Source organism: Podarcis cretensis, assembly GCF_951804945.1.
Source record: "Podarcis cretensis genome assembly, chromosome: 2".
NCBI lineage: Eukaryota > Metazoa > Chordata > Lepidosauria > Squamata > Lacertidae > Podarcis > Podarcis cretensis.
Window position 1 is genome coordinate 9,225,269 of NC_137171.1, and position 6,008 is coordinate 9,231,276.

The following is a 6,008-nucleotide window of genomic DNA, read 5'->3' on the forward strand; positions in this document are numbered from 1 at the left end:
AAACATCAGGGATTATCCACTAAAAAAAATCCCCATTGAAATCAACCATCATGGCCTATCAAATGTGGGAGGGTAGTATTATTTTAATATGTTGCAAGTTAAAGATCATTTGCTTAATGTGTTGCATATCACTTGATTGAAACGCAGAGTGTCTGCAGCAGTCAGGAGGGTGCCTGTCTGCCAGTTGTTGGTCGACTCCAGCTCCCATCAGCCCCAGCCACCCTGGCTAGGGGTCAGGGATGATGGGAGTTGGAGTCCCAAAAACATCAGGCTGGCACCACATTGACAACCTGAAGCAGCAAAAAAAAACTCAAAGGAAAACAGAAAATGAAGCAGGAAGGGAAGCAGTGACTGAGGGTTTCTTATAGTGATGTCCATCACATCAACCAAGCGTCCCTAATTTAGAGAAGCCATCCTAGTTTCTGATTTGATCCCAGAATGTCCCGCTATTCCTTAAAAAGGTAAAGGGACCCCTGATCATTAGGTCCAGTAATGGCCGACTCTGGGGTTGCAGTACTCATCTCGCTTTATTGGCCAAGGGAGCCGGCGTACAGCTTCCGGGTCATTATTAAGCTGCTTCTGGCGAACCAGAGCAGCGCACAGAAATGCCGTTTGCCTTCCCGACGGAGCGGTACCTATTTATCTACTTACACTTTTGACATGCTATCGAACTGCTAGGTTGGCAGGGACCGAGCAGTGGGAGCTCACCCCGTCGCGGGGATTCGAACCGCCGACCTTCTGATCGGCAAGTCCTAGGCTCTGTGGTTTAACCCACAGCGCCACCCGCATCCCCCACTATTCCATAGGATGTACCTAATTTCATTGGAGAAAGGTTGGGTGGTATGGAGTTATCCAACCCTTAAGCTGTCTGAAGGCAATCCTGTACAGTGGTACTTCAGGTTACATATGCTTCAGGTTACATACGCTTCAGGTTACAGACTCCCCTAACCCAGAAATAGTGCTTCAGGTTAAGAACTTTGCTTCAGGATGAGAACAGAAATCGTGCTCCGGCGGTGCAGCAGCAGCAGGAGGCCCCATTAGCTAAAGTGGTGCTTCAGGTTAAGAACAGTTTCAGGTTAAGTACGGACCTCCGAAAAAAATTAAGTACTGTATTTTTTGCACCATAACACTCGCTTTTTTCCTCCTAGAAAGTAAGGGGAAATGTCTGTGCGTGTTATGGAGCGAATGCCTGCGGGTGGCGGGGGGGATCTGCTGCAGTCGTGAGCAGAGGATCCATGGTTCCCCTTCCTTCCCTCCTCTGTGGTTACAAAGCATGGATCCACATGGATCCTCAGGATTTTTGCATTGGGCTACTCCAAACTCACTGTCAGATCACATGCCTGTGGCCACAGCATGAACCACAAAAATCATATATCCACTATTTCGTTTAGAATTTTTTTTTCTGGTTTTCCTCCTCTAAAAACTATGTGCGTGTTATGGTCTGGTGCGTGTTATAGAGCGAAAAATACGGTACTTAACCCAAGGTACCACTGTACTGTATAGCGAAGTGTTTTTTTTTAAATGTTTAATGCCTTTTTATGCTTTTTATATATGTTGGAAGTTGTCCGGAGTGGCTGGAGCAAGTAAGATGTGTGAGGCATAAACAGTAAAATTATCATTATGGAATGGAACGCCCCTATTTTCATCAGAGAAATGTTGGAGGGTATGATCTTCTCTTTCCCAAATGGAGAGGGGCATTGCTGACATATGAGATGGGCAGCTGGGTGGGCCTGTTCAGGTTAGGTAGACTGGACCTACCTGCTGGGCTAGCCCTGAAATTAATCCCCGCGGACTGTCAGCATTCACAGACATCTCCTGATCCCCCCCCAAAGGCAAAAATCTCTTCCAGTCTAGACGAAATTCAGTGTGCAACATGCATTTGATTGAAAGGTGGACAAACAGTGGGTGGGGCGGGGTGGGGAATTAAACTTTTCATCAAGTGCAAAACTGTCTCCTCTCCCCCGCTGGCTTCAGCGATGCAAGTCCAAAACGACATCTCCAATTAACCTCAGACTTTCCCCCAAAATATTTCCTCTGGCTTTTAATGGGCAGGCATGAGAAATGGCTGCAAGAAAAGATTCCTTGTCAGAGTGGAGCAGAGAGGTTCTAAAGGCAAGCGTGTCATGGTCCTTAAAAGGGGGGGGGGGCTCTACCACAGCTCCGCAAACAACCCCACTCCGAGCCGCTCTGCTGTCCAAGAAGAAATCCCATTCCAATACGACTTTGGCAGCAGAATGGAATGTGCTTCTGCATCAACAGTGGCCTGTGCTCAGCTTCTGAGCAAGGAAAACGAAACGAGGAAACGAAGAGGAGAACTATCTTTGGGACAGGAGACTGTCATATCGGACACCTCCTCTGGTCCTCTTTACTAGTTGGTGGAACCAAAAGTTTCCATTTTCTCCCAGTTTGTTGCTCCATTACAGCAACCCAGAGCCAGTGTGTTTATTCAGATCAAGCTATTCCTCAGAAATACAGCCCATAGTCAACCATGTCTTGTACATACATCAAGCAGTTTCCAATCCTTTCCATAAACATTTTTTTTTTTTTTTTGGAAGCTGGACACTTTTCCACATTCTATTTATTTATTTTCTCACTTTTACACTGATGTTCCGAGCTGCAGGCTCAGTAACTGCATTGGCACAACTCCAGAACACGGTCTGTTCCAGGACACATTACTGTACTGGTTCTCAAAATATGGGGGAGCGAGTTAATGGGCCTAATTAATTGCAGCCGATTCCTTACATACGCCCAACGGAACAAGACCCACTGAATTCAGCAGGATCGAATCATGCAGAGGATTGAGCACCAAGTTCCAGTTTAAACCATTAAGTTCAATGAAGCATGCAATAAGTGCAGTCCTTCATGGTAAAAGTATGTTTACAATATGTAATTATTGTTTACAATATGTAATTTACCTTTGGACAGTGTTCTCGAAGCTACCAGCATGAGTCTGACCAAACTGCGGGAGCCGTGGAAGATAGGAGTGCCTGGCGTGCTCTGGTCCATGGGGTCACGAAGAGTTGGACACGACTAAATGACTAAACAACAACAACCTGAAAAAACGCAACTTGAAGTGTCTGTAACCTGAGGTATGACTGTATAGTCTGGGGCCCCCCACAAAGTTTGAGGGACAGTGGACCGGCCCCCTGCTGAAAAAGTTTGCTGACCCCTGCTGTAGTGCCTCAGGCTGGTGGAAAGCACCAAATCATAGAACAATGCCCCTTGCTCTCACTTTCCCCTTCCTTCCAGATTTACTGAATGTGGGGAAGGGGGGGGGGTTGAGCAAGGCCAGTGGCTGCAGTGCACTGGAGAGTTAACTTGCAATTCCCCTTGCAAGCGGTCTAGGCAGAGCCTAATGTATTGTGATCCCCTGCCCTGGAGCATCTGAAATGGGATTGTGATGGATGCAGGGCCAGCAGTCGTCCACCTGCCTGTGTATCTGATTAAGCAAGGGCCCTCTGGAGGTTAAGGCACCATACTCTGCTCTTATGTTTTGAATAGAAAAAAATCAGGCAGACGCTGCGATACACTCCACCCACCCCACATATACACACCTTAAAAAAACCGGAGGAATTGCAGGACAAATAATACCACGCCAGTTTTAGGATATACTCCATAAAATATGTGGCCTGCACTATAAAAACATAAATAAACCTGCACCAAAGTAACCCAAATTCCATGCCAGGAAATGCTACGTTCAGCAATCTGTATAAACTATGCAAATGGAGCAGGTTTGCATAATGCCTCTTATTATGCCTCCTTTATTCTGAAGTTGGTGCATTTTAATTTATTCCATTTCTGCTAATCATGGGGAGAGGTGGGATGCAAGATACAGAAGACCCAACACTTCCTAACTTATGTACATCGTATGCATCCCATATTATTGTATACTGCATTTATTTATTTAATAGAATCATAGCATTGTTGGTTGGAAAGGTAAACCAAGGATCATCTAGTCCAACCACCTGCAATGTTCTTCCTGATACTTTTAGAGCACATTGAACTGGCTAGATTAACAGTGGCAATTAGAGATCACACTAGACAAGAGTTTCAAAAAGCATGGGGAAAATGCAGAGAATTCTTCACAAAACAGGGCCCTAAAATACATACCTGGACTTGTTTCAATTAATGTCTGCAGGAGACTTTGTGGGTATTTAATTAGAAAAATCTTAATAATTATTCATAAAGGAAACAATTTATAAGAGGTAAATAAGGAGGCCAGATACAAGATAAAGGAAGTCTTTTATTTGGTTGTTTGTATTGTTATATGTTATGTTCACTGTATGTTATGTTCACGTTTAATGAGGGTGGATTTGTGTATTGGGGGGTGGGGGTTTATGTTATGTTGTAAATAAAATTCGAATAAGGAAGAAGAAGAAGAAGAAGAAGAGGAAGAAGAAGAAGAAGAAGAAGAAGAAGAAGAAGAAGAAGAAGAAGTTTAGTCACAAACTCCTTTCATGTGACTTGAAGTCATTGCTTCAAGTTCTACCCTCCAGAGTGAGAGAATGCAAGCTTGCTCCATCTTCCATGTGACAGCCCTTCAGATATTTGAGGATGGCTGTCTTATCTCCTCAGTCTCCTCTTTTCCAGGCCAAACATACCCAGCTCCTTCAACCATTCCTCATAAGGCTTAGTTTCCAGACCCATGATCGCCTTTATTGCAATTATATACCACCTTTTTTCTCCAAGAAGAAGAAGAGTTTGGATTTGATATCCCGCTTTATCACTACCCTAAGGAGTCTCAAAGTGGCTAACATTCTCCTTTCCCTTCTTCCCCCACAACAAACACTCTGTGAGGTGAGTGGGGCTGAGAGACTTCAGAGAAGTGTGACTGGCCCAAGATCACCCAGCAGCTGCATGTGGAGGAGCAGGGAATCGAACCCGGTTCACCAGATTACGAGTCCACTGCTCTTAACCACAACACCGCACTGGCTCTCAAGGTGGTGTACATAGTTCTCTTCTTCCTCATTTAATTCCCAACAACAACCGGGCAAGGTAGGTTTTAGGCTGAGAAGCAGTGACAGGCCCAAGGCCACCCAGTGAGCTTCATGGCCAAGTGGAGATTTGAACACTGGTCTCCCAGGTCTTAGTCCAGCACTCTAACCAATGCACTACAAAGGCTTTCATCTAATTGGGCAGTGTGGGAAACAGGAAGACTAACAGACAAGAAAGATCTGAACCAGCAGGGCTGTTGCAGCTTTGGTCCAGATGGGCTCTTCTGGTGTCCTTACATCAACTGGGTAGGCTGCTTCCAAAACTGTTGGTTTTGTGCTTTGCTGAATATTGGCCACGTAATGTTGGCCAGCAACAGTTGCTCCTTGTACAGCTAGGTGCTGTTGGAAGAGACATTTCATGTTTAATGTGTACTCAGACGCAATGCTTCCTTTAGCATATTTTAAACATATTTTGTTATCCGTTCAGCTGACCAAAAAGAGAGGGGTTTCCCCCCCCCTTTTGCCCCTTATAGAAGTGTGTGTGTATATAAGTGTAACTCAGTGTGGTTGGCTGGGGAGAGGCGACCCCCCCAAAAAAGATGGGATATGAAAAGTCAACTTTTGAGGAAAGGTAACTGGGAACAAAGAGGCCCATTGAATGGACAGAGTGGCGTTCAGAGAGACAGCGTGAAGCAGCTGGCATTTCTCTCCCTCCCCTTTCTACCCAACCCCAACCAGATTTTGGTCCGAAAATAACCTGGATGTTCCACAGAGCAGGAGCAAATGGACAATGCCGAGCGCCTGATCTTCCCTCGCCCCACCTGTGGCGCTATCAACTCTTTGGTCTCCCCATCTCCCTTCTGCTTGGCCTCCATAACCTCACAGCAAAACGAGCTCCAGACGTTACTTTCATTCACATCATGTTCACAAAACATTTCTGTTTATTTATTTTCTTAATCCTAACAACCTTCAATTTAATTTTAACACAATTAACAGCTGCCTGTCGCTCAATAAAATCATATTGCTTTGGCTTACAAAGGTGGTCAGATATCCATCCTTTGTATTTAAATGCGA

General features: G+C 45.1%; 1 long non-coding RNA gene across 1 annotated transcript in view; it reads left to right on the plus strand.

The window, feature by feature from the left end:
- The first annotated feature begins 889 nt into the window (after positions 1–889).
- The window catches only part of LOC307210789, a 133,445-nt gene continuing 128,326 nt past the window's right edge, over positions 890–6,008 (plus strand). The window contains exon 1 of the long non-coding RNA XR_013836115.1: positions 890–1,049. This is a non-coding gene — a long non-coding RNA (uncharacterized lncRNA). The remainder of the gene's footprint in view (positions 1,050–6,008) is intronic.